We start from the raw sequence: 19,170 nt of genomic DNA, 5'->3' as shown, positions 1-19,170 counted from the left end.
AACAGTAACACTCTTGGAGCCCCTGAGCCAGAAAAGAGGGGAAGGGGGGTGAAAAATTTCTGCAGCCAGAGCACATGCAGCAAGGTGGAGCTCACTCTCACTCTCACACAGGGAAGGTGCGGTAGCAACAGAGGGGATTGCTTTAAAAAACCCAGGGAGTGTTTGCTCAATCCCCCCCCCCAGATGGTGCAGGCTCTCCAGCCTATAGAAACAAAACAGTCCAGCAAGCAAGCCTTCCCAGCAAGCAAAGCAGGACATTTAGGCTACAATCCTCTCCACACTTTCCTGGGAGTAAGCCCCATTGACTAGAATGGGGCTTACTTCTGAGTAGAAATGCATGGGATTGGACTCTTAAAAGCTCAGCATCCCACCTGTGAAAGGGGGAGGCAAAGGAGCAAAGGGGAGGGGATTGATAACAGCTGCCTTAGTTTTCTTTCAGCCCCAAGTGTCAGGCTGCAGCATATTTGCATAACTCTATGGAATTTAGCACAACACATTTTTTGTTAATTGCACTGAGTCACGGAATGGAATAGGCTCCACCTGTACATCATCAGTCTGTACCACGGATATCAACACATTTGCTTGACTGGATCTGCTGATAAACTGGGAATTTAGAAATTTTTCTTCATGTAAGTCTTCCGTATCAGGAATTGCCTGGAAAACTTCAAAGTGAATTGGGCTACACATAGAAACCCTTCGTAAGGCAGTAAATTCAGAACAAGATAAGAAGAAGCTTTGAGATCAAGAGGAAGAATATTTTGATAGGGTTGGTTCAAATACACAGGGTTTGACATCATGTGAATAAGCAGTGAGTGGCACAGAGCTTGTGTGCATGCTCTCTCCCTGTTCTCACATGCAGCAATTCACTTCTTCCAATCCTAGTTTGAGGCAAACCAGTTTGGATGAAACAACAAGCTATGGTTGCAATTGCTCTGCAAACCAGGATAGAATTCTGAATTGGTCTCCAGGGCAAACATAAGCCATAGTTTACCACATCACTCAGTGCCACAAGGTTCTAATTAATACCTACTGTATTTATAAACATTTTGTTCTATACTAGATGCACTGAGCAAAAATATGATCATGGTTACTCTGTAGTTTGTTACTCGCTGGTCCCAGTTCCATGATCAATTGCCACGTTTGCCTCTTTCCATTGCTTGTTCATGGTAAAAAGAGGCAGGAAAACTTTCCACAATTAGCAAACACAGTTACTACAGTGTTATTCGCACATCCAACGAGTGCTTAGACACCAAGAAATTTGCTCCTTAGCAACAGAAACGTGTACAAAGGACATTCTACCCTAATTTGATTCCACATTTTATATAGTACTGTATTGCTTAAATTCTGCTTCTGCAACAATGGCACCAAAGCTTTCTAGAGAGCCTCTTGCCCCTTTTTTCTGCTGCAAGATAAGTTCATGTGATGATGTTACGGCGTAATGCATGTTTACTCTCTCATTGGTAGAACTTCTACTATTATGATTAGTTACATTTCTATTCTTCTTTCTTTCAAGGATCTCAAGATGCTTGCAATATTCTACTCCCATTTTATCCTCACAACAGCCTTGTGAGGTAGGGAAGGCTAAGAGATAAATCAATCACGCCAGTGAGCTTCAAAGCCAAGTTGGTACTGGAATATGGGACTCCTCCACTCTAGCTTGCCACTCCAACCACTACATCATGCTATCTATTACAAAGACTGATCCACTCTAATAACACTTAGCAGTTACTACAGACAGATTAGACAAGTTGGCTTTTGTTTATATATTTCCATCAAGAGCTTTTCAAGAACTGAACTGCAGGTTCAATGCAGAGCGCCTTGAAGACTAACCTCCACTTGCAATTGGGTTTTTAACCTTAAAACTTACAGGTCTGCAGTGGGAGGCCGTGGATCCTTGTGTTCAGCCTGGTGCTAACCCTGTACCAAGGTTGTATTATAATTAGCAGGGTCTAGATGCCCCCCCCTTTTTAGGCAACTGAACAATTGCCTCATTCAGAACATTTGAAAACTGTTCATTCACCACCTCAGGTTGTTCAGGTTGTTGTCCCAGGTTGTCCTGGCCTTGTCCATTTTATCAGCCAGGACAGGCAAGGATCAAACACACAAGTTTTTGTTACAGTTCCAAGAATTCTGTCCACAGAAATAAGATGAAAAGTAGCCACTGGAACCTGAGAGGATCGTGCCCAAGGAGCCTTCACCACAATCACTGGATAACTGAAGTCAATGTTGTGACAAATGCGATTGACTATATTGCAAATCTGTCACAACAGGCTGTCAAGGTATAAAGGGAGAGAGAAGGAGGAATACAAGTGAGGAAAGACGGTAAAAGCTGTAACAGGAACAAGCTACAAAAGGAGTACTAAAGTAGGCCAAAAGTTGCACAAAAGAGACTCACGGTCAATTTGAACACGGACAGTTGCTTGGTGCAAACTGAGAGCACACTAGGAGTCGTCTCCTTCTGCACCACATCCACCTCTCATCTTCTACATCTATTAGGAGGGACAGTTCTAGATTTCAGCCTGCCCTCCATAAGCCCCCTCCTTCCTGACAAAGATAGTCACCACTATCATCACACAAAGGTTGTTTCAGGAATCAGAGGTTGTTCCAGGAATCAGAACTGGGCCCTTCTGAGAGCTTTGGGCCTCAGCAACTGGCCAGCAACGCTAACCTCTGATGCCAGCCCTATCCATCAGCCTGCTCCACCACCTCACTCCTTGCCTCACTTCCATTTCATGTACAGGAGGAATGAGAAACCACTAAATGAGAAAGAACTATCTCTAAATTGTCAAAGGTCATTTTTAAAAAGAAGGGGATGGAACACACAAACACAAAAAGAACATAATGAACACAAAAAAAGACACAATGGCAGCTTTCCACATAGAGAAATGTCAGAGGGATTGTTAAGGATGAGCCATGGGTTGGTCGAAGTCTTTGAGAGATGAGACAATAGGTGGATACTATGAAGAGATCCCTGAAAGACAATAGAATTGTGGTTTCTAACAGCATAAGCATAGAAACAATAGTCGGGTTTTGGAATGCCAGGCTCTTACATTCCTTTTATGTCAGTTGAAAGAACTAGACAGTACAGTCAAGTTTCCCAGATTACTGTGTACATAGCTGAACCGCTAACAACCAGTTTTTTTACTCTCCTGGATATTTTATTCACATTGTTTATACTATCCCAATTACTCCCTATTTGTTCCAAAAATGTAAACAAGTGTAGGAAATTTGCTTAAAATTAACTCATCTTACTTTTCTAAGGAGATGTTAGCATTTAATTTTTTATTAAGGTGTTGCAAAGCACAGCAACAAAAATAACTTCATACGTTAGTGCTTAAAACAGATGTACATAATTCATTGGCTTAATACGTTTGGTGAAGAAGCAATTTACATACTGGTTTGGAAAGAACATAAATTCTACCAATGTTAAGAACTTGGGGGAAAAAATGTGTCTAACCACAACTGATAAAGAAATAGCCTACAACAATAAAAGGCAAAATCCATTTAAGTCAATGGTGCTCTTAGCATTGATTTCAGTGTCAGTAATTCCCAGTAGGTATTGGATCAAAAGACTGGTATGACTAGAGAAAGTCAATAGCTTTCAAGAGAACTGGAAATGGTTTAAGAGGCCTCACTTCACATGGTGTACACCTTCTATTTCTTTTGTGCCACTGTTGTTTTTGTCAAACAGGTTGTGGATTTTTGAAACAAAACAAAAACCTGGAAAATCTTATCTCAAAAAGTAAAACTGGGATGACTACACACTACAAACAGTGAGTCCTCTTTCAAACCACCTTAAGCTCTCTGGAAAAACTACAATCTGTCTCCATCCTAGGGGCCGTTAAAAAAAACAACCCAAAAACAGTAACTGTTTTATTAAGAAAACTATGCCCATACCATTTTTATAAGCAAAGGAACATAACAAAATTAGCAAAGGTAGAAATTAGCAAAATGAGACTATTCTGAGTTAAAATGCGTTAATTAATTAGAAGTGAAACAGGACTTCACTTCTAATTGATCTATGAACAGCCTGCATCAGAGAGCTACAGCACAGGACATAACATACAGTGACTGAATCTGCAGAAAGCAATCCATTTAAGCTCATGTTCACATACCCACACAACAATGTTCAACATTTCCTGAAGCATTTATATCCCAAGAGCATGCTATATTGCTATTGCACGTAAATCTAATCATGCAGCAAGGCGTGGGCAGGGGGGATCTTGAACTGTAGCCATTGGGCCCATGCTTTCTGCACTACCATGGTATCTTGCTCTGCTATACTACAGTGTCACAACATCAGATGGCCAGATGATGGTACTGCAGCCACCATCTCAGCATGGATCTGATGACAGAAGAGGTCAACAGGGTTCCATTAATGCCGCTGATTCTTGCCCAACTCCTCAGTCTGAGCAACTCATCTCTCAAAACACAGGCTGAATTCTCTTCAACTGCCTCTCCCCGCTCAGCCATCTGCCTCCAGACCACTAGCTCTGACATGAACCTTTCATCAACAGCCACAATTCTGCCTTCCCACATGATTCACTTAGTGCCGTGGTGTTTTGTGGCTGGCCAGGCTCTGAGGTCTGTTCCATTCAGTCTACTTTGGTCTCTCTATTTATCTTCTGTCTGGAAACTACACATATTGGAATTTATTATTAAATATCTGTCTAGCTGTTTGCATTTTGTTTTCATTTAACTGGCCCAGCAGTTGCTTTTGAAGGATTAGAACTTTATTTGGAGAAGAATAAAAACAGCAATATGCTGCTTTGCTACAGATAATCTCTTTCACTGGGCTTGCATCTATGGTTTTAGATTAGAGCACACAATCCTTTAAAGCTGCACATTAAAGCACCTGTGCGTCCATGTAATTCAAACATATGCACACTTTTGACTCCATTGCACTAAAACTGACACTGGAATTAAATGATTTGATCTTCTGTGTCCCAGCAAGCTAGATTGGGAATGTTGGAACAGAAGTTGGTTTATAGGCCAAAATGGATGGCCAACTTTAGGCCTGTAGTTCATAGCAAACCACAGCCAAGGTACCTGGCATTCATCCCCAATTTCCCGATACATACACCCAAACATCCACAAAGGAGGACTAGATTATAACTTTTTACTGTCCAGAAGATAAAATGGGAAATTTAAACATGGTTTGACATACTGGTTTAGTTAAAATGTAATGTCAAACCATGGTTGGGGCCAGGAAGCTCCAGGGCTGCCCAAGGAAGCTCAATAGTGCTGCCTCCCCCAAACCCACCCTCCCCTTAGCAGGTTCTTTAATCAAAGCAAGACATGATGGGTATACAGTGAAGCATTCTGGGAGTGATCCCATTTCCTCCCTCATTTACAGAGCCCACACAGGGGAAGGTCTGAGATTGCTTCATTCCAATCCTCAGAGCAATCTGTTTCTTTCACCTTGCTCCTTCTTCCACCAAGCCCAGCAAGGGGGTAGAAATGTGGTTGGTGGCAGAGGGCCAGGTCACTGTGCTGTGAGGACTGGAATGCAGCAGTTCCTCCTGCTTATGTGGCTTCCCCCTCCCCAACTCTTTTATCAAAAACAGGAAATGTGGAGTATGCTGTGATCCCAAGTGCACTCCACATTTTCTGTCTTTTAAAAAATCCAGTGGAGAAAGGTGCTCCTTCTTCTGCACAGGCTCTTTAAACACAGCGGGGAATGCAGAGCATACTGAGTTATTAAATGAAAGCAAACAAGATACAGCAAAATGTTATACAATTAGTGGGTCTCACTTTGAAAGAAGCATGTTCTGGATGACACTATTAAGGTGCAGAGGTATGTGGGATGCATAGAACAGCATACCTTACCTTTCCCTAACCCTTTCCAGGTTGTCCTCTAATGCATGCTTGCTCCCTTGCTCCCTCTGTCCTTATTTTTTTAACAGAACTAAAGTTCTTTTCCTTCTGTTCAACCCACCTCAGCAAGTGGCATACTTGTCTTGTACAACCTCTCTTTAACTCTAAGGTATCCCAGAAGGCAAAGCACTTTGGGGTTGTTTTTGCCCCATTTGGTTTTAAGTTCCATGGAAGTGCAACTCTAGAATCCAGTGGGTTCCCAGAAACCTCAGTCTCCTTTGCAGCCATTTTGGCTGTACTCCTCTTGGCATGAGAGCAAGGACTTCAGAAACCGATGGAGAGATTCTCCTCCACCTAAACTGTGTGAAGAGCCACAAAAATAGCACTTTCAAAAAATAAAGAATGTGTGCACCACAGATTGTCCATAGATATGAAGCAAGAGTTATGCAAAAAGGCTTCCTTAAGCCATTAAGGAATTTATAGTCATCAGGCACATAGTCAAGTTCAGATGTGCCTCAAACTGGGCACTGGCAGGTGTTCACACAAGTGCCCCTTGAGGTGAGTCATCTGAAACTGAAGGGTTGGAGAGGGAAGTGTCCAGTCTAATAACGGTGAAGCCCATGAGCAGCAGAAGGTCCAGTAAATTATATGGGGGAACCAGCAGCAATGAGGCAAACAAACTGTAGACCACAATCAAGATGACAGAGGGTGAGGAGCACTGGAAGGTGCACTGAATAGAACTACCAGAATGCACAGTACTTTAAAGTTCAGGGTCTGGACCCTGGAGAAAAAAAATGGTGTCATCTCAGGCTTTCAGGACCCTGGACAGGTCAGTGGGAGCTGAGAACTTATTTGGAAAAAAAAAACCTCTTCAGACATCTGGGGACAGTCAACACGTGGAGGCAAGTTTTTGACACAGCTGCAGTGTAGGGAGGGAGGATAAGACTAGGTTTTGGGAAACTGCTGACGATGGCTGCTGGCTTGATTCATTTGCTCCAAGTGACTCCACCTATGTGTTCTTTTTCAGTCCCTCCCTCCTCCCTGCCCTCTCAGTTTCTAGCTGATCTGCCTTTCTGCCTGCTTCATCCTCCCTCCAGTTCCTCTTCACACATATTTCTCAACTCAGTCCCCATCCTGCATTGGCCTTTGATCCTCTTGTAGATATGTCCCAACCCTTTATTCAGTTCTGGTCCCAAGGACGCACGCTTCAGCTCCTTGTATGCTCAGCTGTCCGCAGCCCTGCACTGTCACATATACAGCACAAACTAAACTATATTATTTAAATCACACATACACAAAAATCCCATTAGAAATAAAACTGGTGTGTTGCCCACTGGTATCTTCACTCACTCACTGCAGGTAGCTAGATATTGCTTCTTACTCATACCACACTGTTTCTAAGATTTGTGTGGTTCCCTCTGGCTAAGAAAGGATAACAATCGTAACTATGAAGATGACTTTTTTACTAGATTATTCAGTGGGCGCTTTAGGAATCAGAAGTAGCAGGGAAGTTTGCAAGAAGACTTTTTATTTTTTACACACACACACACACACACACACATACACACACACACAAGTAGTCCTAAGCAAATCACTACTTCTCAGAATTGGTCTCCAAGGAGTGGTGAGAATTTCTGAAATGAGGAAAGGCTTAAATACTGGAAGTGCTAAGAGAACAATATACTCAAACTGCACACACAAGCGTTATCTTTGCTGTATGTGCTCCAGGGAGAGAATTTTTCATACTGTACCATCTACATGAAGCACATTTTGTGGCTTCTACATATTAGGGTCAATGAGTGAGCCCAGGCTTGCTTAAGTTGTGACCTGCAGGTTCCTGGCCCTGCAAAAATTTTGAGTATGTGGTGGGTCATAATACATGCAGTGGGTTATGTTCAGCTTCGTGGGTCAGAAATTATCATCATCATCATTATTATTAATGAACAATGAAAATGTTTGTCTTGCCTTTCCATTTGAAAAACCACAAGTTAGCTAACAATGACTAAAAACAAATACAAAACATATGTTTACAAAGCCCAGCAATTATCTAAACACCACAATACTGATTAATAGGAAGGTCTTAGAGCATCAAAACTGTCAACCACAGAAGGAAATACAGGACAACAAGCAGGCCAATTGCTGAACTAGAAAAGCCTGAATGTTTGAAGCTGTTTTCTATAGAGTCAAATGATTGCCCCAGCCTGTTGGCTTAACCTACATGGGACAATGATTGGCAGCAGCTCTCCAGCATTTCAGACAGGAGTCTTATCTTGTCCTATACAGAGATGCCAGGGATTGAACTTCAGACCTTCTGCACACAAAGCACTGAGCTATAGACTCTTGCCAGACTGAACACCACAGTCTTTATCAACTGCCAAAAAGACAACAGAGAAAGAATATGCAGACCTGAGTGACTCCAACAGGGTCTGCACCTGTTTTCAAAAACACAGAGAGGAGTTTAATATCAGACTCAGACCTCAGATACTATCTGGTCTTTGAGGATTTTATTGTGCTGTTCTAAATTTGGTTGGCAATTAGGCTATCAAATACTGTGACCTGCTTGAACAGTTATTTAAATATGATGTATGGCTCTCATTCAGGAAAAGGAGTATTGTTGCTCTGGCAAGCTGCAATTTTTAAAGCATCGATCTTGAAATGCGGTTAGAATATGAAAGGTCGTCTCTGCAGCTGCCTCCTAACTGAGATGCAGGGCTTCACTCTTTCAACAGATGTGCATCCAATATGAAACAGCAAGTCACATTTGACGGGTTTTGCCTTCAAACCCATCCCTCCCCCAACCGAGAAGCAGCAGTCTAAAGACTTCTCATGAATCAAAATGGGAAAAAGGACCACTGTGGTAATTTTAACTCTGTACTCCATGGGGGGAGAAGATCTGGATTGTTCTGTATGAGTAAACTGTTTCTGCTATGGCAAAGATCAACACTGGAGAAATTACAGGGATCTAAACAGTTGTAAACCAAATTGGGAGAGATGGCAGAGTTGAGGGGAGAGATGAGAACATTTGTTTGTTTGTTTATTTACAAAATTTAAAGCCCACTTTCTCTCCCTGCTGGCCACTCAAAGCAGCTTCCAAAAATATATAAAATAATCTATAAACATTAAAATACAATAAAAGAATAAAAAACATAAAAAACTCATAAAAGCCAGAGTAAGATTAAAACTGGCAGCAAACGATAAAATGATAAAAAGCAGCCCACTAAACAGCATAAAACCCTCATATTAAAAACCCAGAATGTTATTGTTATTAATGAATGTTATTGTCATTAATTATTATTAATGAAAATAAATATTGTTAATGATTCTTCAATATGAATCAATAATGGCAAATGTTCCTGAAAAATAGTCTGTCCCACCCTTACCCATCATTACCCTACAATATGCAAGTAGGGGATGTGTTGAGTGAGTTCTACGGAACACTCACTCTCAGATCACTATCTGGGTGAGACCCAAAAAGGTATACACTTGTCAGGCCCTGAGTGTATGTTCTAGTCTAGAATACTCTCCAGAAACTTCAAAAATTAATGTGGTTCCAACTCAGAAGCTCAGAGTTCCTCAGCATACCAATGAATGCAAGAAGATTCCCCTAAAGGTAGATCTCTTGGTGAAATATGGGTGACGGGCATCAGGGTGACAGAAACCTCTGTCTTCCTTGAAAGCTGCTCCCTTCTCTGATTTATTTTCTCTGTCTAATAAAACTCATGTTGAATACTTCAAAATGCAGGGTTTTCACACCAGCCCTGAAAAAGTGCTTAGTGGCCATTTCTCTCTGCAGAAGAATATGAATGCCGGAGGTCTGGCTCAGTTGGTAGAGCTGCCGCCTTGTATGCCTGAAGATCTGAGGCTGCCAGTTCGAAACAACCAGAAGTACCCGAGAACTGACGACACGCTGATATACTGATGAGCTGACCCTCGGTGGCAGAGAGGAGTTGCTGTCAAGTGGAGCGTGGGAGGCGAAGGGCCAGAGAGAGGCCAGACTGGAAAGAAATCCAGCTGGAACGAGGAGTTCTATGGAAGACTAGAACTATTCAATTGTAAAAAAATCCCTACGGGGGTTTAGAACAGCCTGCCTATGTAAACCTCCTTGGATTAAAGTCTGAGGAAAAATCTGACGACCAAAGAAAGGCGGCATATAAATAAATAAATATGGAGGGGTCTGCTTTCCTTATACTTTTCAATTAGGATAAGAATAGGGTCTGAGGTCGGGTTGGTCGGGCTAGGGAGCAAAGTGGAGCTGGACACTAATTTATTTTTAACTTCAGAATGCCAGATGCAAGGGAGGGACCAGGATGCAGGTCTCTTGTTGCCTTGTGTGCTCCCTGAGGCATTTGGTGGGCTACTGTGAGATACAGGAAACTGGACTAGATGGGCCCTTGGCTTGATCCAGCAGGGCTCTTCTTATGTTCTTAATTGGAACAGAAAAAATCCAGGCAGATTCAAAACAGGCAGCGGCCACATGAAGACCCATCAAAATGGAGCCATGTGGCAATAGCTCCATGAGGCCGTGAGGAGAGGAAGACAAGTGATAATTATCTAAAGTTGAATAAATGCAACTTGAGATTGTTCTTGAGCCATAGATCAGATTTTAGTCACTAGCGTGCAGAGTGAACACACTTCAATTTCCTTCCAACAACAGCTACAGCATCTGCTCTTTCCACTACATGGAATCAACAACAGGTAGACGAGACTCCCTGCTAACAGTAGCTATTTTGCTGGCCAACTGCCTTATTTAGAAACAATTGCTCTCAACTTTACTAATCTGCAGTGGGTTTTAAAATTCTGAAGGGGGAACAAAAAGGTTGGTTTGGGAGATACAATTTAAACAACAATGAAATTGCACAGACCTTTGACATCTAATCATAAAACAGTGATTTGAGGGTTGTGGGAAAATGAATATTTTGAAGTTTAATAATTCAAGAGTTCTTTGGCCGGGAACGCCACTGGAATGCATAGCAGCAACTCCATGTCACACAGGTGTCTGTGGCTCATTTTCAGTGACACGGGTACACTGCAAATGGAACACTCTTTCTTTATGTCAAGATTCAATCTGCTCATAGGTGCTTTTGAGGATGCAGAAATGGTGCTGCAGTTCAATGTGCTTTATATTTTCCTGTGTTTCACTTTTTTCCCTATCACTGCATTTTACAGCATGACTTGAGCCAGTTCTTTGCAGGGAAAAGGGAGGCCAGGCATTTTATAAGATAAATAAGATTATAGGAGGCAAATTGAGACAGGTAAGCACACAACTGCTGGAGGAAAAAAAGAGGATAGGTAAAGACACTTAAAATTGACAGATAATTCATTTTATTTTAAATGCTGTACAGGCCTTTCTATAGCTAATATTTAAGAAAGACTAATACTACTCAAATTCCCTCCACAATGGAAGCATTAGCTGGGACTGCACAGTCACCACAGATAAGCACTGTAGGGAGAAGAGCTCCTTAGCTTATTATTTATTATTGAGACGACTGCTTGGCTTAGATTACTGAAATTTTGGTTTAGGACTTTATTTAACCCTACCCCCTCTGGTCTAATGCTCCAATTATTGTCGGATTCAGTCCTGCCATTAGAGATCACTGATCTTCTAACCAAGCTCAAGTCAATAGGGCTGGACACTGCAGAGCTAGGCATGATTGGGTGTGATGCTGCTTACAGAATCGTCAAAGAAAGAATTCTTGACATCGAACAACAAGAGCTGTTTAGTGCCGCCAGAACCACATGCTCTCCACTCTATCTCCATGTTCCAATCAGTTTTGGGAAACTGGCCTCCTTCTTTTATCACCTGGAGTGCCCACAGGCTCGGAGAGCATTCACACTTGCAAGATGTAATGCTCTTCCATCAGCCGTGTTATCGGGCAGGTTCAGTGGTATTCCCTACTCGGAGAGGAAATGCAAGTGTGGTAGGGATTGTATTGAGACCATAACACATACCCTTTTCTACTGCCCACTTCATGATGTCTCACGCAAGAAATATCTAGGCCCTTTGCTAACTAGGATGCAGGGCTGGGAGGACTCAATCATGCTTCAGTCTCTCCTTTCCACATCTGACTCTGAGACCCTTGATAGGGTCGCTGCCTTTTTATCTGGGGTAATTGCCAGGCAGAGCTCTGGAACTCTGGGCAGTATGTGAGGAAAAGACTGATGTCTATGTTGTGGTGTCTTTGTATATTTTTGTTTTGTTTTGTTCTTTCTCTGTATTTTATGCCAATAAAGGTCTACTGAACCTGAACCTGAACCTATTTATTATTGGTTTAAAAAAATTCAGCTCTTGTATTTCAGTGTGAACACACTTGGTTGTTCGAAGCCAAACGAACACAGCAACTTCAGCTTTAAAAAAAAAACTCATCAAATAGGGAAATAAAATATTAAGCCAAGTATCATTTCTAGAGCAACTATTCATTACGTCAAAGAGGATTACGAATTCATCATGGTGGGATAAGCAGCAGGAGGGGATGATAAATGAAAGGAGCTGCTTTGTTAGGACCCAAGAATTACTAAAGTATAATAGGAAACACAACAGAGCAAGCAAGATAAAACAGTTGTTTCCCCCAGAGAGTAGGCAGAGAGACCTCAAGCATACAGCAGAGAGTATTCTTAAATAGAGGTGGGGACATAACAATTCAGTCCTCCTTTTTCTAGCATCTGTTAGACATACAGTAAATGAAACTGAAAAAGGAAACTTTCAGTGTAATTGTGATGGTGGTATGCCTCTGTAACGTCTAGGCATCTCATTAACATTTTTTCAGTGCTGATTTCTGTTGTAGGATGGAAAAATGCTGCTGTTTCTATTTCGCAGATATGGAACTGCAGTTCACAGAGATATAACAGCCAAACTCTACATCATGCTGCATTGAAGCAATGAGGCACAAAAGCTGAAGCGAGATTTCCAGTGTAAGTAACTGGTCCCGTTGCTTTGGTGCTGGGAACTGGCCGCCTCCTACCAGGATGGGCATCAGTTTACTGAGGTCCATGGGGCAAAGGCTGGGTAGGCCCTACCTGGCCTCTGATGTGATGGCGCATTGGGCTCTAACACTGGTAAGTGAAAGTTCAGCAGTCAGTCAGGTCAGGCAGGTCCCTTGATGAACTTGCACTCTCAGCTAGTGCCTCACCTGGCAAACCCATGACTCCACCTCTGCTCCCCACCTACATAGGTGTGGCAATACGGTGGGTATACTGCAGTATGGTGGCAGTATGGTAGGTATGGTGGTGATGTCATGAATATCTTTTCTAAGGCACTGCATGGTATGGTTCTGCCATGCAAAAACAGAGGAAGATTTGTTGTCTGTCATTGGAATGATAGCCCCAATAGCCATATTGGAATAATAGTCCCAAAGGCCAGAATTGCCTCCTTGGTGTTAGTACAAATACTGAACACAGAAAGGATAATAATGAACAAACAGGGGGTTTGGGGAGGAGGGGAAGCAACCAATAGGTGGGGAAGAGCAACATAAAGTCCACCCACATAAACCTGCAAGTTTGTTGCAATCCACAGAGGTTCTTCTTTGGGTTCCCCAGCCATCAAACCCAACAGTGAGGGGAAAGGGCCTTTTCTGTTGAGCTGAGTTTTAGTCATGGCTATTACTTCTTATGAAAACACAAAGGCCACCAACACAATCTTTTTGCACAAATCAATTGGATTTTCATCTTCAAATAGGCCTCCGTTGTGGTAAGTTCATACTTCACCACAAGAAGGGCCATTCAAAGAGAAGATTTACCATATTTTAAAAAATTGCACCTAATAGTCAACCTTTACCACATTAGAAGAGAGTGTAAATCAAGAGATGTGCCTGTTGTTAAATTGAGAGAAAAGTGATATTTAGCCTAAGTTCCCCTAATATTACTGTATATATTCACATACAAGTTGAGGACAAGATTTGAGCCCCGAATCAAACAATTTGCTATGACCTGTAGATAAGACAATTGTAAAACTTAAGGATTCATGAAATCCTCTTAATTAGATGTTTGCCCTTGGCTGTACCACTTCACACGGCCCACCTATCTGAAGTACCACTGGAAGTAATTGGCAATGACATCCTTGCAAGTTACTCCTGGATTGGGAGGCCAGATGCGATGCGACAAACACCAGTAAGAGGCTCAGAGTGGACGGGAGGGCTTTTTTGAATGCAGAAACGCATGCTTTGGAGCTTCCTATTTTTATTATGAGGGTCACCTCTTTTTATTTAGAGAGTTACCCTCTGATTTCCCTCTCTTTTGGTAGATATATCATTACCCTAACAATGCCAGTCATGGCAGCACACAGATAATCAGCATAATACGATACTTAGCATTTCTATCGTCCATGTGAGTATGGGTGAAAAGTGCTTCACATGCATTATTTTGTTGCAATCCTATTTTGCAGATGTGGGGGACAGAGGCTGAGAGGGAGTTGCTTGCCAAAAGCTATCGAGTGAAATCCTGGCAGAGGCAAGGTTTAAACAAGGCAAGTCCAGGTTTGTGGATCAGTCTTTTAGGCCCAATCCTATCCAATTTTCCAATGCCGGTGGAGTTGTGTCAGTGGGGTGTACACTGCATCCTGTGGTGGGGAGGCAGTCACAAAGGCCTCCTCAATGTATGAGAACATTTGTTCCCTTATCTCGGGGCTGCATTGCGGCTGCACCAGTGCTGCAAAGTTGGATAGGATTGGGCCCTTAGCCACTCTGCTTTTAAACAAACAATAGCCACGCTTTTCCAGTGCCATTTATTATATACCTCTATCCACCAACCAGAGGTCTACTGGACTAACCTACCAATCAAATCAATTAGAACTTACAGCCCGCTGGCTCACACAGGGTGTAACTGTTAAGCAATTCAATATTAAAAGTGGTCTGTTTTGTATATGAGATTAGTTGGCTTTAAAAAAAAAATGAAGGAAAACAATGCACTTAATTTCACCATCCTCCAAGATTTTAAAGACGAATAATTATACAATTACAGTGAAGGCAGCGAGTACTAAAGCGTAATAAAGAAGCTTATATAAATCTTAGATTTGCAGCAAGGCTTTAATAGGAATCTTAGTGAAAGGAAGTCATGAAAAGACTGATGGTGAGTTCAACAAAATCTAAATGGATTTAAAAATGAAGCTCTGCTAACAAAGGCTGCTCATTATCCTTAATTTGATACATTAGGTTGTGCTGAATGAAACTGAAAAACACTGAAGCTGAATTGTGGGAGGGATACATATGGAAGACCACAGAGTGGTACTGCTAATCCCACACATACACCATTCTCATCAACTTTAAGGAAATTACAGACGAAAGTAGCAATTTTACAGTACAGCTTTTATGGCTGTTTCTATGTATTTGTTAAACAAATTTGAGTGTTATATATAGATAACACTGAAACCAATATGGGCTTCTGTTGCATTCATAAAGCCATCTGCATGCAACAAACAGCACTAGTAGCAAAACTCCGGTTTTAAAGTTCTGGCAAGCAGGAACATTTCAAAACAAAAGTAGTTACCGTGGTGTCACTGGTGTGGTGTGAGTGGTGCAACCCGCACCAGATGACATGCCGGGAGGGGGTGACGTGCCGCCCACCCGCTGCATGCTTGTGTGCGGAGGGACTGTGGTTGGCTGCAGGGTGATGGGCTCCAGAGTCGCTTGGGCCAGCTGGTTGCCTCCTCCTGGGCGTGCCGCTCCTTCACGTGGGTTCACATACACCCCCATCCCTGCCGCTCCCCCTTCTTACTCAGTCAGAAGGAAGAAAGAGGGCGTCCAGTGTCCAGGGTGTTGCTCCAACCCCTGCATGGGAGGAGGTCCATTATGAGGGTGACACACTGGCCTCCCACACCAGGTCTTGCAAACCCTAGTGACACCACTGGTAGTACAGTACAGTACAGTAACTTTCCTTTCTAGAACAGCAAACAAGGGCCCAATCCTATCCAATTTTGTAGCGCTGATGCAGCCATACCAATGGGCATGCGCTACATTCTGAGGTGAGGGGGGCAGTCATAGAGGCCTCCTCAAGGTAAGGGAATAAACACTCCCTAACCTCAGAGCTGTATTGCAGCTGCATTGATGCTGGAGAATTGGATAGGATTGGCCCCATGTCAACCAGCAGCTCCACTCTGACGTTTATTTGCAATGTTTTTCTCTGTTGTAGGTAGGTAGATGGGTTCCTTCCTTCCTTCCCAAATGCTTTGAAATGATATTTCTTTTCTCCCCTTATGGAAATCTTCTGAACAGATATCTCCCAATGGGTTTATTGTGTAAACCACTTATGGTCACAGGTCATGCATCCAGCACTAAGGGAGAAACAGTTTAAGAAAGAAAGATAAAGAAAGTATTAAAGTAATCAGCATGGCTGCTCAACACCCAGACTGGAGGTCTTTGATCCCAAGACTTAAGGACACAAATTATGAACTCTGGAGCTTCAGGATAAAATCCTGATGATGGAGGACAGATTGAGTAAAGGTGAAAAAAAGGAGATTTCTTCTTTTAGAATGCCACAGCAGAGGCAGGAGCAAAGGAGCCTGGATGGTGTTGTGGGGCAGCTTCCCCAGTCCTGGCATCCCTGTCCACTTTCATAACACTGGTATCTACATAGGCTCTGTGCACACACAACGAGCGGATCCACAGCATGATTCACCTGGGGAATTGCCAACAGACCCATCTTGTTCCTGCTTCCACAGACTCATTTTACACAGTTAGGACAACTGAAAAAATTGAAAAATGAAAACTCAAATCCATGTCCCTGGAACACCAACTGTCTAGTCACACGACTATTTTACCAGCCTCTGGGTTGTTCAAAAATAGCCATGCCATACGTAACACCACAACACAAACAAACAGGGAAATATTTCTATCCTGCAAACTGGGAAGAACCCATACATGCCACCAGACTGGCGGCCCATTCCCATGAGCAGGATGTGATGACAGATCTTATGATCTGTCATCACATCTTGTGGGCAGCTGGTGTGGCAGCAGCTCCGGAGAGCTAGAACCAGCACAAATACCCAGAGTGTGCATGTGCACGCCAGCAAACTCTGGGTCATCCACAGTGCCAGTAAGACTGCATAAGACTACCACCTAAGACATTTGTGGAGCCTATAGCAAAACTACCCATGCTAGTTGATTTGCCAGTGTAGCAGCTATTTTAGCTTTGGTAAATTTGAGTTTGGGTAAATATTCGCTCCCTAGCAGACAGAAGTACTTGCTAAGGAAATACAAACTGGCTGATTCTGTGAAAGCAGCATAGTCCTTGCCGACAGATGGCTCACAGGTATCCCAAGGGCCCTTAGCTCTATTCTAAAAAAAACAAACAGGCAGTTTGCAACAGATTTGTTGGCTCAGTCTCAGGCAGGGAACACAGTTCCTTGTCTTGGGCAAGGTTAGATGCATAAAGGATCAGAAAAACTGCCCCTCCAGCTTGCTTGGGCAGTCACCCAAGGTTACATTTTTTTGCAGAGTTAGGCCAGAGGAGAGCCAAAAACCTTCATGCAATTGCTTCCACCATTATCTTTGGAGCACAGAGAAGATCACTAGACAGACACCTTGCCAGAACAATGCTGAGATCAGCAGCTTGGAAGACTGAATGATATATATTAGCTGCTAGAAAATTATCTGATGCGGAAGATGGAAAGTCTCCTCTGAAGGCCAGAAAGATCTGGAGACAGGGATGGAGTCAGGCAAGAAGAAGAAGCGTGGCCATATCTGCAGGGATTTGTGGCCAAGCAAAGTAACATTTAAATCTGACCTTCGGGAATGGGATATGTCCTGTTGACCAGTTGCCATGATGCAACAAGTGCCTTATTTTTAAAAAGACACATGGCAAAGTTAACCCAACAGGTCAGATAATCAACCTGAATCAGTCTATTTCCTAAGAACACCAGAAACCCCAAGTGTGACACCACATTGCTTTCTGAACCACTGACTCCCTTATCAGTCTCCCCCTGCCCCATCCATGCAGTCGGTAAGTTCTGGCCTATTGGTAGCTCATTGCCTAGACATGACTGTGTCTCAAGTCAAATGGGAACCACCTTAAAAGTTTATTTTCTCATATTTACTTAAGAATATAAGAAAAACCCTGCTGAATCAGGCTGAAGACCCAACTAGCCCCACACCCTGCTTCCAATATGGCTTGTCAGCTATTTCCAATATAGTTTGCCAGGCCTACAAGCAGGAAAGAAGGGCAACTTTCTTCCCTGCCATCCAGTGCATAGCCAGCATGATCAGAAGATAGGGATAGCCCTCCCCCCAATTGGCCAATCTCCTTTTAAATACATCCAAGTTAGTGGTCATCACCACACTTTGCACCAACAAATTGCACAGTCTAATTATGTGCTTTGTGAAGAAGGATCTCCTTTTGAACATCCTAAGGAAGGTGCTCCAGGCCTCTGAACATTATGGTTGCCTTCCTTCGCAGTTTTTCCAACTCTTCAATACTCTCTACAATGACAGCTAGAACGGTAAATAGCATTTCAAACGGCACAGGGGCAATATAATAGAAATAGTCTTATTATACCTGATCCCTTTTCTAATCATCCCTAGCATGGAATTTTCCTTTTTCACAGCTGTCACACACTGCATTAATAATTTTACTAACAGTGGCAGGCCGGCCTGTGCTGTATCCAGCACAAGTTTGGGACTGGCTGAGGCTCAGACTGAGGCAAGGGGAAATTTTTTCCCTTAGCATGGGGAGAGTCGCAGAGGGCCCCAATAGGTTTACTCAGATCTGTGCCACCTGACAAGGTGGCACACCCGAGCAGAACAGAGCAGCCAGGAGCCACTCTGCGCTGCCCAGCAACAAGGCCTGGTTAGCCTCCCATTCCCCACTCACCCACGGGCCCGCACGCTGCCTGCCATTCCCCTGCCCCAAAACACCACCTCCCCGCCCTCTACCTGCCTTCCCCAGACCCCTGCACCGGCCAAGCTCAGTTGGAGCGAACTCACCTGCTGCCACTGCCGCAGGAGCTGAATCTGGCCTCCGTGGGCCAGCACACCTCTGTGCACCAGCATGGCTTACTTGGAGAGAGGCGCAAACATGCTTTACAGTACATCTGTGACCCTCCCATGCCAACGCAAGGGACTTGCGCCGACCCAGGACGCACTTAGGATTGCACCCTGAGCTACCCACCACAACTCCAAGATCTCTTTTCTGAGGTCTCTGGTTCCATCAGTGTGTACGTGAAGTTAGGATTGCTGTGCCAGCATGCATCACTTTATACTTCTTGACACTGAACTGCATTTGACATTTGGTTGCCTAACTTGCGCAGGTCCTTTTGGAGCACTTCACAAACCATTTTGGTTATTACCAACCTGAATAGTTCGGTATCATCAGCAAACCTGGTCACCTTGCTATTTGTTCCTTACTCCAGATCAACCCCAGCCTTCAACA

At 43.2% G+C, this 19,170-nt stretch overlaps 1 protein-coding gene across 2 annotated transcripts in view; it reads right to left on the bottom strand.

Annotated features, from left to right (window-relative positions):
- Positions 1 to 19,170, bottom strand: part of CHST11 (carbohydrate sulfotransferase 11) — a 218,875-nt gene that overhangs the window by 110,987 nt on the left and 88,718 nt on the right. The window lies entirely within an intron of this gene.

This window comes from Tiliqua scincoides, chromosome 7 (genome assembly GCF_035046505.1).
Source record: "Tiliqua scincoides isolate rTilSci1 chromosome 7, rTilSci1.hap2, whole genome shotgun sequence".
In the NCBI taxonomy this organism is placed as follows: Eukaryota; Metazoa; Chordata; class Lepidosauria; order Squamata; family Scincidae; genus Tiliqua; species Tiliqua scincoides.
The sequence above is the reverse complement of the archived record's forward strand: the minus strand, read 5'-3'. Positions and strand labels throughout refer to the sequence as shown.